The sequence below is a fragment of the Anolis carolinensis genome, chromosome 4, assembly GCF_035594765.1.
Source record: "Anolis carolinensis isolate JA03-04 chromosome 4, rAnoCar3.1.pri, whole genome shotgun sequence".
Lineage (NCBI taxonomy): Eukaryota > Metazoa > Chordata > Lepidosauria > Squamata > Dactyloidae > Anolis > Anolis carolinensis.
The window spans coordinates 40,307,263-40,328,990 of NC_085844.1; positions in this window are offsets into that span (position 1 = coordinate 40,307,263).

The window sequence follows — 21,728 nt, forward strand, 5'->3', positions numbered from 1 at the left end:
TTACAAATCAGTTTGATGGTGTTGATTTCATTGAGAATGAGTATATTTACACTTGCATGTTCTCTCTTAGTAATATCCAGTGTGTTTTATACAACAAGGGGTTTGTGAAGGTGGATTCAAAGCATATTTCAAGGGTTCCAAAATATATTCTTTCTTTCTCCCAGCCCAGCTTTCTACTTTACTGCTAAAAATATATATTTGAAAATAGTCCCTTTGAGGGCCCTTCCACACAGCCCCAAAACCCATGATGGGTTTCGGATTAATCTGAGGTATCCAAATGGTCAATCAGACTTAATCCAGATTAAACCAGGATTTCCCAATAGATTCTGGATTTTAAAAGCACCTGAAAAGGCAAGGTCCAAATCTTTTCAGTTGTTTGGCCTATTGGGATTTATTTTTGGGACCACCTTTCACGCTCCTAGGGGCCAATTCCCCTTGCCATCCCAGTCAGGCTTCTGATGAGGGGGATTTCCCCTCCCCTTGATGCTTCAGAAGTTTTCTCTGAGGGGCCTGAACATGCAGCCAGCCCCCTCCTGTAAGTTTACAGGAGAAATGGGGGGCTGGGAGCTAGTTAGATGCCCTCCTTGGTCAATTTCTAGTTGACCTAAAAGGCATATAGCCACCGCCACCACCCTCCCTGGAAAATCTAGGATTTGGGCCCTATGTGTGGCCTAAATCTCGAAAGGAATCATGATTTGGGCCTGTCTGAAAGTCTTGCTCAAGGATTATCCATGTTACTTGGTTTTTCTGAAGATGTTTCTGAAGATATTTCAGGACCTTTTTATGTGCATAAAATTTCCTTCAAGAGGTCTTTACTTATCCCAGGACACCTGCTCATTAAAATTATTGATTTTGTACCCCTCTCTCCTTGCCAAAGTCAATGTAAGAAAAATACTTATTTTTGCTTCTGTAAACTGCATACTTCTGAGGTATGCAGTACATTTTGTACATGTGACTTGGGAGGCAGTCAACCTCTAGGTCAGGTCCAATGATAAAATACACTCATACCTGGGGTGGGGAGGGTTCTGGTTGTAGTGGCATTGATTTCATATACCTTTCTGCACTCACGAAGACTTTGGGCAGTCATTTAAAAGAAAATATATACAAGATAATGTATATATGATATCTAACCCAAATAAGATGTTAAAATGTCTACTAATGTTTCAAATCAACTCTGGGAATGTCAAGATATGGAAGGCTCCTTTTCCCGTATGTGGTAGACCAGCAGGCCAGGAGAGAAAAAGTAGAATTCTGACCCATCAAAATATATGTTATGGAACTTGATTGTATTGTTGGTGGCCCTGCCGACACATGTGGGCTTCAGGATAAGCCAGAAAACAAAACACCTTTTCACACAGTACATAGGTTATAGCGATAGATCTCAGCTCTTACATTCGGCCATGACCCTTACCTTGCCCCTCAATGGGCTCAGAAATGGTGCTCGTTGATCAGCACCTGATGTGACAGTAGTCAGAGCAATAGAATAACTTGGGGAGGAGGAATCACCCCTTTCTTTCCTTCCTCGTTTCTCTGATTTCCCCAGCACTCTGGACTATTTTGGAAATAACATTACAAATATTGTCTTTCCAAATATTGTCTTTCCAAATATTGTAGAATCCATTAAATGGTTTGATCCAATAAAGTTTGCAGGATCTAAGCAGGGCGGTGGTTGAGCAGGGGTCTTGGAGCTTCTCAGTTGTAGAATTACCATAATTTGTAGTTGAATTGATGGCAAATAACAATAGCAAAATGTGTATAGGCCATTTTCTTTCTCTTTCCCAACACACATCTCAAGGAATCAGAACAGAGAAATGTAGTACTAGCACAGAATTCTCAGTCTTTAAAAATTTAAGATCAAGAGAGAAATGGTTAATACCTCGGATTAAAGAGCAAAGAAACAAGTGGTTAAAGAAATAAGTCAAGGTTTATTGTAAGAAGTTGTTAAAGGTAGAAAAGCTCTCTAAGGGTGCTAAATTAACACTGGACTAGATTTACTTTTGGGAGAAGTGAGACAAAATGGTGGGAAGAGAAGGGATTGAAAGATAACTAAGAGTATCAGTTTACATCTCTAGGAGGTTAAGATAGGTAGATAAAAGATAAGGAGACTTTGGGTCACTAGAAATGAGTGCTATTACTGCTGCTTTCTCTTCAAGTGCCCAACTGTGATGCCTCTAAGCTGCGTGAGCACAGGGAACCAGACACGGAGGCCAATAAACAATCTAATATCTTTATTAAAGAAATAAAAGAGTCAAACAAAAATAAGCAGAGTATTTAGTCCAGCAATAGTCCTTTTAGGAAAGGCCAAATATAGTCCAGTAATATAAAGTTAGATGTCCAGTATTAGAGTTCAAAGTTTTAAATTCAATAACCGAAACACACTCAAACTTCCAAGCAGTTTGAGTGGGGAAATAAGCAAGGTCTTTCAAAGAGTCCCAGGTTCAATGTCCGAGGCTGGGATAACGAGGCAAGGCAAAGTTGGTCGTGGTGGAACTGAATTGCAGTCCAGACTTGGCAGGGAGACGAGACGCAATGCCGGTCTACTCGAGAGTAGCGCGCCGCAGGAACTGGAGACGATGTTGATTTCCCAACTGACACATTGACACCGCAATGGCTAGCCTGCATGCAGAACTTTTATGGGACTTCGAATCTCCCCTCAAACCAGGTGCCTGAACACTTTTCCCCAAGGGAAACGGACTGAAGACAACAACTTGCCAGATGCAACCCTCCCTGAAAACTCTCAAGGGAATCGGTTTAATTAGCGTCCTCTCTCTCCACTAATCTCGCGCTTTTTCTCCTATTCTCCTTCTCAGAGTGGAATGTTTTCAGAAACAATCTCCTATCAAAAGGAGAACTCTCCGGGGAAGCAGGCTCTGTTTCAAGGGCTTTTGTAATTAACTTTGGGCTAAAACTGTCAACAGGGAACATCTGGAAGGGAGCAGAATCTTGCTGAGTTGGCACAAACCCCATATCCTCTTCAGTCTGATCCATAATGGCTGCGGGGTCATGACTCGAGGGTCCCTGAGACGTCACACCAACACTGTTAAATTTTTATAGAAGTCTTTATCGACGAGTGATTGTGCGAATAGAAGACATATGCTGACAGAGGAAGTTGGAAAAAGGTTTATCAGTCCCACTTCCCTGCAGACAGCTTCCAATTTTATTTCAGAAATTAATTTCCAGAGCAGATTGTGCGTGCGCACACATGTGTATGTGTGTATTAGAGAGAGTGACAAAGGGGATAAAGGAGGGAGGAGAAAATAGTTGAAAAGTGTTATCTCCCTGCCCCGCTAGTGGATATCTTTTGTCAGCTGGAAGGACACTTCCAGACAGTGCAAAAAATGTGGGTTTTAGGAGAAAGGCAAAAAAACTTCTGGGACCTCAGAGTAGGTCCCCACACAGACCTTTTAGTCCTGGGCTTTCTTCCCCCACGTGTTCATTGGCCTCCCTTCTTTGTCTTGGGATGTAATGGATGGCAGATGGGGGACATCTGCTGAAAGTTTTAAAAAGGTATATGCTTATGCGCTGATCTGTATATGCGCATGTCTGCAAATCAAAAATAGAAGTACATTCACATGTGTGCATATAAGGTTCAGCACATAATAGAGTGAATTAAAAAAACTTCCTCAAGATTCATCCATTCCCTATTTATTAAACCTCCATTTAATATTATAATATACAGTGTAAAATAAAGAATTTCAGGGAGTTGTAAATGGCTCCCATTTCTTAGGCACTGTGTGGATGGGACCCAAGATAGTTAGTTACCTTTTGGTACCATATTATTATTATTTATGTATCACATGCTACAACTAGGTTTGGAAACATCCATATGCTCATGAATGTAAACTTCATGATTTCTTACTATTGAGATCACCATAAGGCAGCTTGATGACACACAGTAGTAGTACTTTAGTACGAGTACTACTGCTATTACTATAGAATTTGTGATAGGAATTTGTTTTTCATTAAGATAAGTAAAGCAAGGAGACTTTTCAAAAGAAGTTATGATCTATGAGATTTTACTAAAATGTGTATGTTTCAACAGTTGACAAAGTATGGGCAGATGTGAAAAAGGGGCTATTGCAATAAAAACAATTACTACACATATATAGTGGAGCTACAGTGCTATGTATCAGAGAACATGCATAAACCATTATGTCAGTGTCTAAAGCAGAGGATTGAATTTTAAGAGCACACACAGCAAAGACACATCAATGAATGTTAATCAGCTTCCTGAATTTTTCTATAAGTACTGCCTAGAAACATAACTAAGCTTTCTGTTACTAGGAGAGGAAAGGAGGAATGAGTTTGGGTGCTGAAAAATTACACTGGAGGCACTTCAGAGAGAAAATAATACTCAGTGTTAAAATCCCAAGTCCTTGGACAGCTAAGAGAAAACTCCACACGTCAAAGGTTTATTTCTTCTGCTCATAAAGTCACATCAAACTCTTCACTCTACATTATGGAAAATCCCCCCCCCCCCCATTCTCCCCTGCTAGATCTGAGGGGTGTCTTTTCAAATGAAATGTGAAACTTCATGGATTCTTGTGGTCCAGAGCTGCACAAAGACTTTCAAAAATGAAAATGGAATACAGTTGCTGAAATATATTTGGAGCTGTATATTAACTGGCAGAAGTGATGTATACACTCAAAGCAAAATTGAAGTGTATGACTGAATGCAATTATTAGGTCACTTACAGTACAACCCAAGTCATGTTTAAACACATGCATTTACATGAGGTTTTTTTTAGTTAATTTTACTTTCAGGACAAAGGAGATCTATTTGCCAAAGGCAAAGGGCCTTCTCCCTCTGGATCAGAGATGGTTGCAACTTCTCTCAACCCTCCCCCAATTAAAAAAAGATTTGAGAAAATACACTACAGTATCTTGTAGTGTTGTGCACTCCCTCTCAATATGATTTAGGCCTCTGAGAATAAGAGTTCTATAGGGTCCAAATAATCTTTGTGTCCTTCCAAGGCACAAAAGATCTTTTCAATAAAAATGAATTAAATAAAACAAATTGAACAGAGGTTGTGTGGGAGCAACTGAAATTGTGGAAGCTATGCTGAATCCCCTGAGGGATGTGTGTGTGATTCAGTCTTTACTTACTCGTAACTCGAGAAAATTTTGAGGGATCCTACATGAGTCAGGATCCCAGAGGTCCCCTGGTGGAGAGCAGCTTGCCAGGTTGCCTTGGGTTGAACTCCCCGCTTCCCGAGATCCCTTGGAAAAAGCTCTGTGGATATAGAAATATGTTCAGCAATGTTCCCATTGGAAGTAAGTTCAAAATGGGCACTTCTACAAATGTCTTACATGAGAGTTCTATTGTTCTTTCTACAATAGCCTCTAATATTTCACACATGAAAACCATTTGTCTCTCTCACTTGAGCCAGCCTTTCACCACTCCTTTTGTATTATATGGCTGAGTAACTATATGAACCGCAGAAAGGAAACTGCTGAGGATCACGAGGAAGCTGTTAGCAACTGTCTGGAAATCCTCATCCACTAGGTCCAAGGTGATCAAGGTCATCTAAAGGTGGGAAGGGATGGTCTGGAGAAAGGTGACCTTCTGTAGTGAAGTAGTTTTCCAGTAAGTCAAATCCAGCCACATCATTCCTGGGGCAGCAGTGAGATTGACTTCCAAGACAGGAAGCACCATTTGTATTACATATATGAACCAAATTTGTCTTGGATTGGGAGAAGTCCACTAAGACATTTCATCTTGTGAGGACCATGGTGGGGGTTGGGGATGACAACAGGTATCCTAAACTGCTTTAGTTGCCTGGAGACATCTTCCTTCAAAAAGTGGCAAGAGAAAGCACAAAGTCTAATCACTGAGCAACTGATGTGAAGCTGTCCAATAGTCCTACCAACATGTGCATTCATACCAGTGAGAGAGAAATAAAGAGAAGAGACCCAATAATCCACAATTATAAAGACTCTCTGCCCAGCTTTAACATTTCATTGTAGCACTCATAAAGAATGAGTGCAGTCTGGAATGAATTGCTTGAAGAGTACTACCAACATATATCTGTTATATATTTCATTAATTTTATTTACTCGTTTATTAAAGTATTTATATTTAATTTAAAGCTCTCTTATATTGGAGACAGGGAGTGTTGCTGTCAGTGTCATAGAGATTTTCTTGAGTCTTGCAGCAAAGGAGACAGTGTGGAAAGCTAGAATTGTTGCTGCAATACCATTAAACATATTATCCACTTTAGGTCTACTTTAACCTGTCATATTCAGTAAACAGTGGAGAGAAAGAACAGCTAGGAAATGTAAACAGTTCTGCAGTACATTTATATTAGTCCAAACAGCTCTTCAGGATGTAGTCAGCAATAAGCAGTTTCCATTTAAAAAGTCACCCAGGCTTAACAGCAGATACTCGCCCGGCATTGGAATAATCTTCTAAATGGGATAAAACATGCCTGACAGTAATATTAAACAAATACTTACTGTTCAGCGAATCCTTTTAAAACTAGGTATTTACTTCAAACCTGGAGAACATGTTAAATTCTGACTATTTTATATACTTTATTTGATATTATTAGTTTATTTTTAAGAAGTCTAGTAGCACTGAAACATATACTATACACTCAAGTCTCTGTACTTAGCTTTATTTCTGTGTCAGTTTGTAAGTAGGAAATTAATAACCATTTCAGTGCTAATGTGAATTGTGGGTGGTCAAACAAACATCTTAATGGCATTAATGTGTTTGAAATTAAATAGTGGATAAGGGTTTTGGCATCTTCAGGCATGGCCCCATTTTGCATGAGTCGTTTTTGTGCATTTTTTCAGCATTGTTATATCTGAACATGAGCAAATGGCATTTGTCTTAATGCAATATGAAGGAAGAAGTTCTCTCTTACCCGTTTTCTATTTAATTTCCTTTATCTTGCAATAATAATAACAACAATAATTCTAAAAGGACTGACATCCGAATTAAATCATTATAGATAGGGTCACAATAGGCTAATTTTCAAAAGTGACCCTATTTGGAATGTGCTTTTGCTTGCCAATGACATCTCAGTAATTTTGAGAGTTTTGGATAAAATCCAAATCACTGATGGTCCAAAGCCCCATTTGATGAGATCCAGTAATATTTCTGTAATATTTCTCCACAGCAACTGCCCAGATACATCTGAAAATAAACTATCAAATTTGTCAGGGCTGTTATTCTGCAGAGTAAAGCAATTGTCCCAAGCATCAGATATGAGATTTCATAATAGATCAATATATAGTTAAATCATTTACTGTATAATTATTGTATATTTATTGTCAATATACAAATGGCTTGGGAGCTGCATGGAGGCTATACTCCATGCCCCCCCCCCCCGCCAGTCTCCCCAACAGCTGAATATTGCCTGTCTGCACATGTGAGTGCAGCTGAAACTTCCAGCAAATTCAGAGGATTTCCATAACTTTGCCAAGAGTGGGACAAAGTCAGTTTAAACAGAAAAAAAGTTGTAATAGTCACTGGAAGCCATTGTGTATTGTCGAGTAGCCTGTGGTTCATTTGTGTGAGTTCAGGGGATTGGACTCATAGATACAAGTCTTAACTGAAAGAACGGGTTGATAGCATAAGTTTTCATAGACTTTAGTTTCATCAGATGCAAGAAGTGCTTATGGACCTTTAATACAGAATCTGAATGGAGTTGATCTGTACTGTGTGTGACAATTGCTCATGTCAACAATGCACCAATATTGGAAGATTCCCCAACCTGTGTAGCTTAACTGAGACTGTCTTTCACAGTCTAATAACTCACCCTGGAGTTCCTTTCAATTTTATTGTTATTTGTTTAAATTATATCAGTTATAAAACAGCATCAGGGAAATGCAGTAACAAAAGCTGGATTGTAAAATAAAAATGTTAAAAACGTGCAAGACATTTCATTGGAGAGGATTTTTATTTCAGCAGTTTATAGTCATCAGTCTAAATAGCTTTAAAGCAGTAAACAAACATGATGAAAAGGCTCTTTTTTCATAAGTTTTTTCAAGGTCTGGTTTTACTTTGAGTGTATGTTTATGTGTATTCAATAGACTAATCCACACTTTGGCAGGGTACATTACAATTATCAGTGTCTTTCCAAACCTATTACACTGTGAAAGAGAACTGTTAAAGGCTTCCAAGAATCATAATGAACAAGTGACAAGTCTCACTTGTCATTTAGTCATGTCTTCATGATGTTGAATTTGTCTCAAAAAAGTTTCCATCCATAGATCAGCATTACAAAAATTGAATTTACTGGCATTTATATAATCCCCAAAATTCTGTAGTATCCCGTGCTTTGAAAAGTCGCTGGCTTACACCACACCCCAGTAGGAAAGTTGTTTAAATTGAAATACCCTGTTAACAATTAAACATTGGAACAGCAATAATCTGTGATTTTTTTAAATACAGAAAACGTGCAGAATGATATAATAATGCACTGTGCAGAAAGAATGTTGGGAGAAATTCACTACAAATTTTATACATTTCTAATTTGGGCTCTTTTCTGAGACAAATCATACCATAATTTTATCTTTGCTTGCCCCAAATATGATAATGTATGGATGAAATACAGGAATTCAATTTTTTCAATTTTCTCAATGGCAAGCGTGTTATAAAATTTCATATCTTCTGAACAACACTGATGCATTCTTTTGTGTTGCAAATTTTATCCTTGAGATTAGTAACTTTTAAGTATGTTTTCTTTTCATCTGTGATTTCCTCTTGTATATAGGGGGCTTGTATATGAGGGGCCGGGCTGTGGCGCAGCTGTTGAGCAGCTGCCTTAAATCACTCTGACCATGAGGTCATGAGTTCGAGGCCAGCCCGTGGTGGGGTGAGCACCCGTCAATTAAAAATAAAAAATAGCCCCTGCTCGTTGCTGACCTAGCAACCCGAAAGATAGTTGCATCTATCAAGTAGGAGATAAGGTACCACTTATAAAAAGTGGGGAGGCAAGATTAACTAATTTACGACCTGGTATGAGGAAATGCCGTCAGTGTGGATGATGAAGCAGCTGCTCCCCCCTGTGGCCAGAATCGAACATCCCCTCAGAAGAAGGTTAACTTGCCTCTGCGTGTCTCTCTCTGTCTCTGTTTGATGTGTTTATGGGCATTGAATGTTTGCCCTATGTGTGTTATAATGTGATCCGCCCTGAGTCCCCTTCGGGGTGAGAAGGGCGGAATATAAATACTGTAAATAAATAAATAAATATATAGAAATTTCCTCTTGTTGCATATACCAGTGATGTATGCCAACAAAGGCTGTGTGTATGTGTTGTTGTTATTGACACAAAAACACAGTATGACACAGCAAATGAGATATATATGCTGGATTTTGTACCACAAAATCACAAGTCAAACATTTCCCAAGCGTTTAGGACTGTGTGATATATTTTTGAATGAGGTGCGCAGATCCAAGTAAGGTGGCCTTTTGTAGTTGACAGATCGTAATTTTGTCAATGTTTATTGTTTTCAAATGCTGGCTGAGATCTTTTGGTACGGCACCCAGTGTGCCAATTACCACTGGAACCACCTGTATTGGTTTAAGCCAGAGCCTTTGCAGTTCGATTTTGAGGTCCTGATAATGGCTGATTTTTTCTTCTTGTTTTTCATCAGTTTGACTGTCACCTGGTATGGTAACATGAATAATCCAATTTTTTTTCTTTTCCACAACCATGAGGTCTGGTATATTGTGTCTGGATCCAAAAATCCCACAGTATTTTTGCATGCTCATTTTCCACTACCTTTGCAGGTTTGTAATCCCACCAGTTCTTTACTATTGGCAGGTGGTACTTGTGGCATAAGTTCCAATTAATCATTTGGCCCACATAGTTGTGCCTCTGTTTGTAGTCTGTCTGTGCAATTTTCTTGCAGCAGCTGAGGATATGATTATTATTATTATTATTATTATTATTATTATTATTATTATTATTATTATTATTCCTCTTTCCAAAGCTCACAGCTTGCCCCTTTGGAGCTATGGTGCTTCAAAATACCATTTGGGCCCCCCAAAAGGGGAACTGCAAAGATTATGCAGTGAAATACAGTATTGGGCAAGTATGGATGAGCTCTTGATACAAGACTACATTTTCTTTGTCTCCTTAGAGGCCAAGTAGCTTTATTGGTGATCACTTAAGCCAGGCATGTACAAAGTCCAGCCCAGGGTCCAATTGTGGCCTTTGTTCAAATTTCCACTGACTCGTCTCTCTCTAGGCTTCCCTCCCTCACTTGCACCTTCCTCCCTCCCTTTCTTTTCCTTCCTTCCTTCCTTTGTTCATTCCTTCCTTTCTGGGGATCAGGGCCCTGGAAAAGGTGGGCTCCTTATTTATTTATTTACAGCATTTATATTCTGCCCTTCTCACCCTGAAGGGGACTCAGGGCGGATCACATTACACATATAGGCAAACATTCAATGCCTTTTAACATAGAACAAAGACAAACAAACATAGGCTCCGAGCGGGCCTCGAACTCATGGCCTCCTGGTCAGAGTGATTTATTGCAGTTAATTGCAGCTGGCTTGCTCTCCCGGGATGCAATAACAAAACAAAACCAAAAATTTTTTTTAACACAACAGTCAAAAAAGTGTAACATTTTGTTGCTAATTAAGGCAAGAAAGAAAAGAAAAACAAATTATGTTGCTTTTCTACTGCAACATAATTAAAGCTGCTTAGAACTGAGTTGCCTGTGCTGTATATTACATCTTTAAGATATTCACTATCACATATTGTGCCCCATATTCATAAATTATTTTTAAATTGTCCAGGAGAGTTTCATAGAATCTAATTGGGGGTGGAATACAGCTCTTAGGGCACTTCCACACAGCACCAAAATCCATTCCAAAAACAGTTTAAGTAATTTCTGTCCCCACTCCCACACCCAAAACTGGGCTTTCCTGGGGGGTGGGTGTCTACAAGCCATCCTAAGTAAAGTTGGGATGGCATGCAGCCCCCCCCCCCCCAATTTCCTCCTAAAAGTAAAGTAAAAAAGTATCTGAACACCGTAAGTTCCCTCCTCACATCCTCTAGGAGCTGAAAAACTGAGAGAGCTGTGTGGATTGAGCCCGGGAATTGCATAACACGGTCTCTGGACCCAATCCCCACAGGGCTCATACCTGGTAAGACCTGCGTCTTACCTTAAGATCTGGATCTTACCAAGCATTTAATTAATTTGGAACAAACCTGGGAAATACTGGTTTGCTCTGAATTAATGCATTTTCACTGGAGGCATTGTTTGGACACCTCTGGTAAAAACTGAGACAGGTCCCGGGATATGGGTCTGTCTGGATGGGCCCTTGGAGTCTCTACTTAACATAGGCAAGTAACTGAGGAATTCAAGGAGTTGCCATCCAAAAGAAACTTTCTCAGGCTCTTATCTTTCACTCTTGTTTTTAGTGAAGTCTTTTGAAGAAATGTGCAACTGAATTCTATCCATGTTTACTTGGCTGTAAACTTCACTGATTTCAAAGGGACGTATTTTCAAGTGTGGGAATGGGAAATCAGCCAAAGCTAATGTATAGACATCTTTATTTTACATATTCATTTCCCAGTTTACACAAGATGCTTTTCCTGAAGCAGCCCACTTGTGTGGCTAATAATTTGTGGTCTTCTAGGGATCTCAAAATTTGCTGTCCACTCCCATCTCAACCCTTCTAAGTCCCTGCCAATAGAAAACTTCAGCAGTATATATAACCAAAACATAACTAAAAATCATTGTTGCTACATGTCAAAGGGTTAAATAAACGGGATGTCAAAGCCAGGCTCTCTTGTTTGGACCTGGCTTCAACTCACAGTTGATACAACCATAATGACATTTTCAAAAACAGACTGTATCGTTTTTCAATCACAGACTACATCATACAAAGCCTCTTCATTCACAAATGTGCCAAAGAGGTGCATCTTTCAAATTATAATTTTACAAGATCGTCTTAATTGCCAGAATCATACATAACATATTGTGCAATGTACCTTTTTGGGTACCTAACTAAGTAGCAGAGGCCCTCCCCAATATGGCCCTTCCTCTTAACACCCTCTTTTTCGAATGTTGGACAAATTTACACAATTTAAAAAGGAGAAGAATTTTCCTTTTTCCACATGGAAAATCTAAGTCTATTAACATCCTAAAAGCTTTCCTACAACCTGCTAACTCCACTTGGTTGCAATTAAATCAAATTGTCACATTTTCATCACAACTCATTACAGGAGAAACTCCATGACCATTGACCTCATTTGAAAAGCTTTCTGCCATAATTGGTTCATTAGCAAAATACACCATTGCAAACATATACAAATTCTTAATCAATCAATCATATGGAGACAAATGCTTTACCTAAACAAATGTGGAAATGTGGCCTGAAATTAAATATTCCCCATCCTGATTGGAACCACATCTGATCATCTCCTTACAAATCCAGATCAGCTGCCACGAGGTAAAGTTTCTTAAAAATTGTGTACAAATGATATCTTACATGTGTACCTTTGTCCAGAATACTAGGCATATACCAAGAAACTATATATATGATGCTCTCATATTTTGCAGTTTTGGTTTGCGGAATAATTGAAATGAATTTGGATAAAACAACTCTTTGGCTTTTTTAATTTCCATAGCTCCTTGTTTGTGGATTCCACTCTGCCCTGAAGATTAATGTTGTTGTTTTTTTTACTGTCTTTTCATATTTGACTGCATAAACTGAACAAGCTCTTAACCCAGAAACTTAATTTTTTCCAGTCTCTTTGAATTAGATGACTCAACTTCTTAGTATTTGCCCTCCTAAATATGATCTGATCAGCAAATACTTGCTTTAAAATCACTTGTTCTGGCTGACCCAGTAGTGATAGAAATGTGAAAATGCCTAGTATGTATATCTTTGGAAGATGGGAACATACATATGGTAGATAATGTTATGTATGTATGTATATGTGTGTGTGTATGTGTGTGTGTGTGTGTGTGTGTGTGTGTGTGTGTATACAGTAGATTCTCACTTATCCAACATAAACGGACCGGCAGAATGTTGGATAAGCAAATATGTTGGATAATAAGGAGGCATTAAGTAAAAGCCTATTAAACATCAAATTAGGTTATGATTTTACAAATTAAGCACCAAAACATCATGTTAGACAACAAATTTGGCAGAAAAAGTAGTTCAATACGCAGTAATGCTATGTAGTAATTACTGTATTTATGAATTTAGCACCAAAATATCACGATATATTGAAAACATTGACTACAAAAATTTGCTGGATAATCCAGAACGTTGGATAAGCGAGTGTTGGATAAGTGAGACTCTACTGTATACACACACACACACACACACACACAAGCACACCACCACAAAACATAGCATACCATATATACATAGCCAAAACTTGCACATGCTGTTTCAGAGGACATGGAGGAATGGATTCAAATTGCAGGGCGGAGCGGGGGGTGGGGGCACCACCTAGTCATTGGGAAAAACATCCTGATGATAAGAGCTGATCAATACTGGAATATGTTGCCTTGGAATGTGGTGGAGTCTCTTTCTGTGGAAGCCTTAAAGCAGAGGCTGGATGGCTATTGGTTAGAGTACTTTGATTGCATGTTCCTATATGGCAGGTGGTTGGACTGATAGCTCTTGTGGTCTTTTCCAGTTCTATGATTCTATGATAATATCTGAACAAATGGGAGTGAAAAACAGTGAAATGACAACCAGCCCACTTCTTTGTGCAAGGAACAATTCATATACGTGCTCCATAGTGTTGACATTACTTTCTCCAATACAGGACATACTGTATCTGGGAAGTGCTAGCAAACAGCATGCCAATTGCCAAACATTTTTAGAGCAGATACCATGCAGTTCATATATCATATAATTGCCAATAGCTATAGACTTGTTATTTCTGGCCACATTTGGTGATTGCACAATAAATCAAGAAATACCTCAATAAATCTAAATAAATTTTAAATGTAAAGTACTCTTCAATGCATAAGCAAGAATTCAGAAATGAGGTGTGATGTCTAATGCATATATGAATGCACAATGCCTTTTGTTTGAGTTTTAAGGCATTACAAATTTAATGAACAAGTTTTTAAAACCTTTGCAAATATTTTGCCAATAACAACAACAATAAGAACCACGGGAAAAAATAGGTTTTCCTAAACACCCTATTGGCAATCATGAAAGCATGTTTTGTGGTGTACTGACATTTATAATAGCAATTATCCACCAACATTTGGATCATGCTGTTCATGCATTTTATTAACCAAGCAACAGAGTTATTTCCAGGGTTTTCTTAGTAATGATTGTACAGAAGTGGAGTAACACTTTATCAAATTTTACTGCATACTGATATACTATTTAGCACTATGCTGGGAACCACCACATTTTCTTCATGGGTTTAAGTACATTTTTTTCTAGTATGAGAAAACATGACTATTTTGATTCAAGAGGTTATCATGTTTTCGATTTCTCCATACCCCACCCCAGATTCCATCTGCTTCTTGGGACTGGAACATAAAAGCTGGTCTACTGTGGAAGGGAAAGTGCTAGCAGGCTTGCCACTGAAGGACTATTTTTTAAAATACCAATATTTACATCATTCCTGGTTAAAAACCTACCTGGTTCAGCTCACATGCTATCTTCTTAGTAGGTACTTTCATTTATTCCTTTTCCTGAAAGTGACAGTCATGGGGTTAACTTGAAACATCTTTTTTATTTGCCTCCGTGTAATTTGGCCCTCTAACTAAATGCTGAAGTATACATATAAAGAAGACGTTGTGCTATGTCAAATCAATTTATTTGCAAAAAAAAAGATACATTTAAAAAATGTTCAAGTTGCAGGTGAAATCCTTTTTGAATACAGAGTTGAACTTGTATTCTCAAACTATCCTTAATGTTTTAGCATCCTCAATGACTGATCAATTTTTCATTCTTGATTTTTTAAACATTCTCTAGCTTTGCAGTTAAAGAAATCAACCATTATTATGTTTATTTATACCTTGCCTTTTCTCTTCACAAGGAGACTCAGATCAGCTCAAAGGTTAGTGTTAGTAAAGCCTCTATGAGACAACAAGATAATTAATGGGATTTTTGCTTGTCCCCCCCCCCCAAAAAAACGAGTCAATTTAACAGTATTATAAACAGTATTCATAGGTGATCTTTCAGCATCTTTGCCAAATTGATTTTAAATATTGCAAGCTGTTCTTTTCAAACTTGCTCTCTCCTCTTGCGTCTTTCAACCGTGTTTTGTCTCAATAGAACAGAATAGAATAGAATAACTGTATTGTCATTGTACATTGTACAACAAAATAAAATGCTTTTCCCAGCACACATCACAAAAAACAACACACTTATCCCCCACACTCCAACCATCACCACACAGCCTGCAATGCCACATCAATGCAAACCCATGGAGTTCAATATAGTTACAGCTCTAGCATAAAAACTATCTCTCAATCTGTTTGTCCTTGTCTTTGTCATCCTGTACCTTCTGCCAGATGATAATAACTCAAAAAGAAGAAGAAGGAAAAAAGAATATGCCGGGTGGGACTCAGTTAAGTATAGTATCCCAAGATAAACAGAAATAAAGTTCTTTTAAAAAATATATATGAATAAATATCTCACATCTCCACACTTTGAATCTAGTGAGTTGCTCTTGTCTACCATTTTCTGCTTTCTTTGATCTTGCTGATAGATTACAATTGAAATATTGTGGATTTTTCTTAGCATGTTGGACTTCATTTGAGGCAGTTAAACTTTGTTCACTTTCTTGCACAGAGTCTTTCATTAATAACCTTCATTCAATGTAATTCAAAGGGGATGTTTTTTAGGAAACAAGCTGCTAATCGGTCTCTCACACACGTGCATGCACAAATCCACATTATTTTTCATTCTGAGAATGAATGAATGTCAAAGGCCACAGATGCAATATACTTTCAAAGTTTTCAGAGCAGAGAATTCCTTGGAAGATATATGCTTACTTCCTACAGTGAAATATTTCTGCCATTTAAAAAGAGTTCAGGCAAGTTCCCCATCCAATAATTTCTAATAGTGATAGGAACTCAGAAGTAGTTTGAAATAACTTAGAAAAAAATCAGCCTGGCTGATAGGTGATGTGTGTGTGTGTGTATGTGATTTGTTGTTTAAAGCAGTGGTGTCAAACGTATGGCCCTCCAGCTGTTTTGGACTTTAGCTCACAGAATTCCTGACCATTGGACAAGCTGGTTAGGGCTTCTGAGAATTGGAGACCCAAATACCTGGCGGGCTACAAGTTTGACACCTCTGGTTTAAAGTGTACACAAATATTTTCTCATTGTTTCAGATGTGGCCAATAGGAAATATAAACTTTCTACTGAAGGGGAGGATAGGAAAAACTAATTCTTTCTTACTAAGAACCTCTTCACATGGGGCAAATTTTGGCAGCAACTCTGATTACACAGCAGCTTTGTCTTGGAGCCTGCCACCTCCCATCACTTCTGGGGTGTCTCCATGGCAAGACAGCGGTGAAACTGGAGTTGCCACCAAAAAAAGCTTCCCCTGGCAACACAGAAGGCTTTCTGTGGTTGCATTGCTCTTAAGAGGGCAAGCCAGTTGGCAGATGCTTCCCCCATGTGACAAGGTATGGGGGAAGCCGAGACGGTGCAGGGCATGGGCAACAGATTCCTATGCCCCTGGATGTGTACCACCAGAATTGCCACAATCCACAGCGATTGCGGCGGCACATCTGAAGAAGTCCTTAGACTTTATGACGCAAGGCTTATTCAACTGCAATTGTAGTACTATATTTGCAAGTGTTGGGGAAACTTATCACACAGTGTTGGTACTCTCCCATAGCAGCTTTGTGTCCATCTCATTGTAGCATTTTTCCACATTCATTTGAAGGGGGGGGGGGCAGGAAGCATCAATAGCCGAAGTAATGGTGCCATAGCACAACCAAAACCATCTGCAATGGCTTCTCCTGGTGCAGTTGTGATATTCCACACGAATTCAGTGGGTCTGCATGAGCGGTTATAGCATATATATATATATATATATATATATATATATATAGGGAGCCCCGGTGGCGAAGTGTGTTAAAGCACTGAGCTGCTGAACTTGCAGACCGAAAGGTCGCAGGTTCAAATCCTGGGAGTGGAGTGAGCACCCGCTGTTAGCTCCAGCTTCTGCCAACCTAGCAGTTCGAAAACATGCCAATGTGAGTAGATCAATAGGTACTGCTCTGGCGGGAAGGTAACGGTGCTCCATGCAGTCATGACAGCCACATGACCTTGGAGGTGTCTACGGACAACGCCGGCTCTTTGGCTTAGAAATGGAGATGAGCACCAACCCCCAGAGTCAGACATGACTGGACTTAATGTCAGGGGAAATTAGATAGGGCCATACATTGAAAGATAGACAGTGTTGATGATATTGTGCAGAACACCAATAGCAGAAACAATAGTGAACAAAGTGGTAACAAAACACTATGGAAGGCAGAGTGCAGTAGTGATTCATTTCAGTATTGATATGTTTCTGATTGGTTTGAGAACATGTTAGTTGTGATAAAACAGTCCCATGTGATGAAGCCCGTAAAGACCTCTCTCCAGCCCTAAAATTGAAAAACAAGCCATTCAGCTCCAATAGCCACTGTTATGGTTAGACCTCTGCACTTCCACTGTCAGCGAAACGCAGATTTATTTTCCATTCACTCCTCATGTTATGTTCACCTGCAGTCACTAACTCTCTTTAATTGCCTTGGCTCACTGGCATTTTAAAAATTCTATCCAAACATAGGCTAGCTGGAATTCCCAAGTCTTTGTTATTAGTTACTGACATTGGCTTGCCAAAAGCAATCATTTTGAGACCTTAACATTTACAGAACAAAATCAGGAACAATATTGTTGTATATACCAGCATCAGTTGTAGAAATTACAAATTCCAAGAGTAGCACCCAAAATGCAAGTCCCTGTTCTTGCAGATGAAACTCTCTTTGCACACTTTGCTACTGCACCATAATATTAAATATTTCTTTCATCATTATGTATGGTATAGTGATATAAAGAAATTACACATTAGGCGGTTGTTAAGAACAGACACACAAGAGGGACACTCATGGTGTCCTGAGTTGGTTTAAATAGTGGATTTTATAGTAGATATAACTGATTTTAATGTTTGTGTATATTTATAATTATTTTATGTACCAGCATTGAGTGCTTGCCGTATATATGTTGTGCTCTGCCCTGAGTCCCCTTTGGAGTGAGAAGGACAGAATAGAAATGTTTTAAATAAAAAATAAAATAATAAAAAGCCCTGTTATCATTAACACTTTATACAACCAAGCAGTAGAGTTATTATTTTGTGCCATCGTGCAATTTTGTTTACTTTCCACAGAAAAAGTGTTCTTTCGGGGGGTTTTTTGTAATTTTTAATGCACCAAAATACACAAACAAAACAAATACAGGTAAAACAACTAAATAAAAATAATTGCAAAAACAAAAAACAACATAAACACATTTATTTATTTTTTATTTATTTACTATATTTATACCCCACCCTTCTCACCATGAAAGGGATTCATGGTGGCTTACAAAGTACAGCAAAAATGCAATGCCACATTAAGCCTAATACCCTACCAGACATAGTCTTCTCTGCACCTTCTCCTTGTTTCTCTCTGTTGCTGAAACAAAGTCCCACAGAGACCATAACATGATGTAGGGCAACTTCCAGGACTCTGTGGGGCTCCATTTCGGCGGTGTGGAGAAACAGATCCCAGAGTGTCTTTGGAGGACTCGGGTGTTACCACACTCCAATTGGAGAACACGAAGAGGAAGCAGGGAAAGGATGGGGAAAGGACAAGAAACCACGTGGGATGAAAGGCCTACCAGAAGATAGGTAAAGACAGCAGGGAATGAAGGAGGGTGTTGCCTATGCTTTCCCCCTCTTTTCCCTTGCCTGACTGATGAAGTATTAAGTCAGTGGTTCTCAACCTGTGGGTCATCAAATGCTTTGGCCTTCAACTCCCAGAAATCTTAACAGCTGGTAAACTGGCTGGGATTTCTGGGAGTTATAGGCCAAAACACCTGGGGACCCACAGGTTGAGAACCACTGTCCTAAGTGAACATAACTAAGCTACAACTAAAATAAGGGAATACAAAAGATTCCCACTTTCTTGGTTAATTGCCAGACTGATATAATTCCTTTAAATGAATCTTAATTGTGCTACTATAACACAACTTTCTCTACTTTCCTTTGGACCCTAATATTGATGCTATCCCCCCAACATTGCTTCAAATAGGCAGTAACCAAGTCCCAATCCTTCTTAAAATTTGACAAAGACTTAACCTCAATCAACATTATTAGTTTGCCCACTTTTACCAATTAATGTAGCTTCACCAATCAATCTTCTTGCATTGACATAATGTAGTATTTTTCCACCTCTGGGCATATACAATTGTAGTCACAATCATATACTGGATAAGTTTTCCATGCTTCTCCATCTGCTTCCCCATCATCCCCAACAAGTAGAATTCAGGTCTCATTCATAATTTTAATTGTAAAATATTCTCCAGCATCTTGGGGATCTGAATCCAGTACTTCTTTGACTCATCACAAGTCCACTATGTTTCAAACTGCATTATATGGCAATGTTGATGCGGCCTGGGGTGAGCAAGGTTTTACCTGGATAGTAGGTATATTACCCAGTGCCCATTTGGACTATCATCTAGCCTGGCACTGAAAATAATGTCCATTAAATATAATAGCTATACAGTACATCAGATGGTGCTCCAAGGCTTTCAATTTTAGGCCCGCATTGAAAGTTTTCTAAACCTGTCTTTCACGGTGCTGACGGATGGGTTGTTCTTGCTGACTAGCAGTTTTTTGTTATTTTTGTTGCTCCTTTCATCATTTGAGGACCCAAAGCACTTACTGAACAAGAAAGTTGTACCCAGATAAAGTTTAGAGCAGTTGCACTCTTCCCAAGCTACATGTTTATAATAAGACAGTGAGAGTTTTGAAAATATTAGATCTTAGTTAATCTCAAAATTAAACTAGATTTTTTTTTTGCAACGTCTCTGTTAATACAATTTTTTCCCTGCCAGTTTAGGAAAATATTCTGTTGAACTCTAATGGTGTAAATGCTGGGACCAAGAATCTGGCAAATTAGTACTGCTATTTCCACTCTGGTTTACATTACTCTTCTGGAAAGCCAGATGAGGACTCTTCTATATTTGCACTTCTGATCTACAAAATTGAAAATCCCAGAAGCATGTCACACAGATAAACTTCTCTGTTATATATAACTGAAACTTTCCATCTGCTCACTCTAAATGTTTTTCTTCCTTCTTGCTTCTATACCTTTCCTTTATTTCTCAGATATCTTCCCTTCAAGTTTGCAGTTGCACACAGCTTGTTTTTCTTCTTTTAATCATTTTAAACATTGTCTTTATTTCAATCAAATGTGCATAATTCAGTCTTTCATGATAGAATTTTGTTGTTTATTCGTTCAGTCACTTCCGACTCTGCGTGACCTCATGGACCAGCCCATGACAGAGCTCCCTGTCGACCATGGCCACCCCCACCTCCTTCAAGGTCAAGCCACTCACTTCAAGGATACCATCCATCCATCTTGCCCTTGCTCGGCCCCCCTTCCCCTTTCCTTCCATTTTAATTTTGGCTTATTGCTAGCTGGCGGGCATAAACATTGCCTTGCTTTTTAATTAATCAGCTCATGAAGAATATTTTATTGTATATAGTGGCCCTACCTAAAACTAAAAACATGACTTCACAGAGAAACCAAATGAAGGCATGATCAGTTTAAAACACTGTCTGGTCCAAGAGAAAAGAGGTGAGATCTACAAGTTGTCTATTAATCACGTCTAAATGATGAATGCACATTGAATAGAGATTTGGAGTGAAATCAAAATTTATTTTGTAATAAGAAGCATTAGTAAAGGACCATGTATCAACATTTGTAAAATTCTTAGGGTCAGTTTTTATGACAAAGTTCTTCTTATAAAATGCATCACAATATAACTTGCACAATAGGAAACTTCTGGTCCTAATTAATCTTTTATCTAAAATAAGAGGGTACTTCTTTATTTCTGACTAAATTATTCAGAACAGACTGAACAGGTACCCAGTCTGAGCAAGACTAGAAGGTAAGAAACTTCCTCATTCAAAAACAGAGTACACTTTTACAATTTCTGAATAGAAATTACCTCATCCTTATGTTACTATTGTTGTTATGTGCCTCCAAGCCAACTCCAATTTAAAATGATCTCTATCATCAGGTTTCCTTGGCAAGGTTTATTTAGAGGAAGTTTGCCATTTTCTTCCTTTAATGCTGAAATCCAGTGGGATATTCAATGCTGAGCCTGGCTTCAAATGCTGGCCTGTCAAAGTTTTAGTCCATCATTTAAACCACTACATATCAATGGCTCCCAGTTTCCTATTCTATACATTGAGCTCAGAGTCTTAATTGGCTCATGGTTACTAAACATCCTATAAATAAAGAGTACATGCTCATAAATTGTGATCCTACTAAAATGAAATAGATGCACCTTTCAGGATGGATTTGATCAAATCCAAAGATCAAAGTTTTGAGAAGGCATTTCTTCCTGATTAAAATTATAATTTAACTTCATTATGATTTTTAGTCATCCGAGTCAAGCTTTTTGATGTACAGTGTTCCCTCACTACTTTGCGGTTTGCTTTTTGCGGATTTGCTGTTTCATGGTTTTTCAAAAAAACTCTAAAATAACATTATAAATAATAAAAATTACAA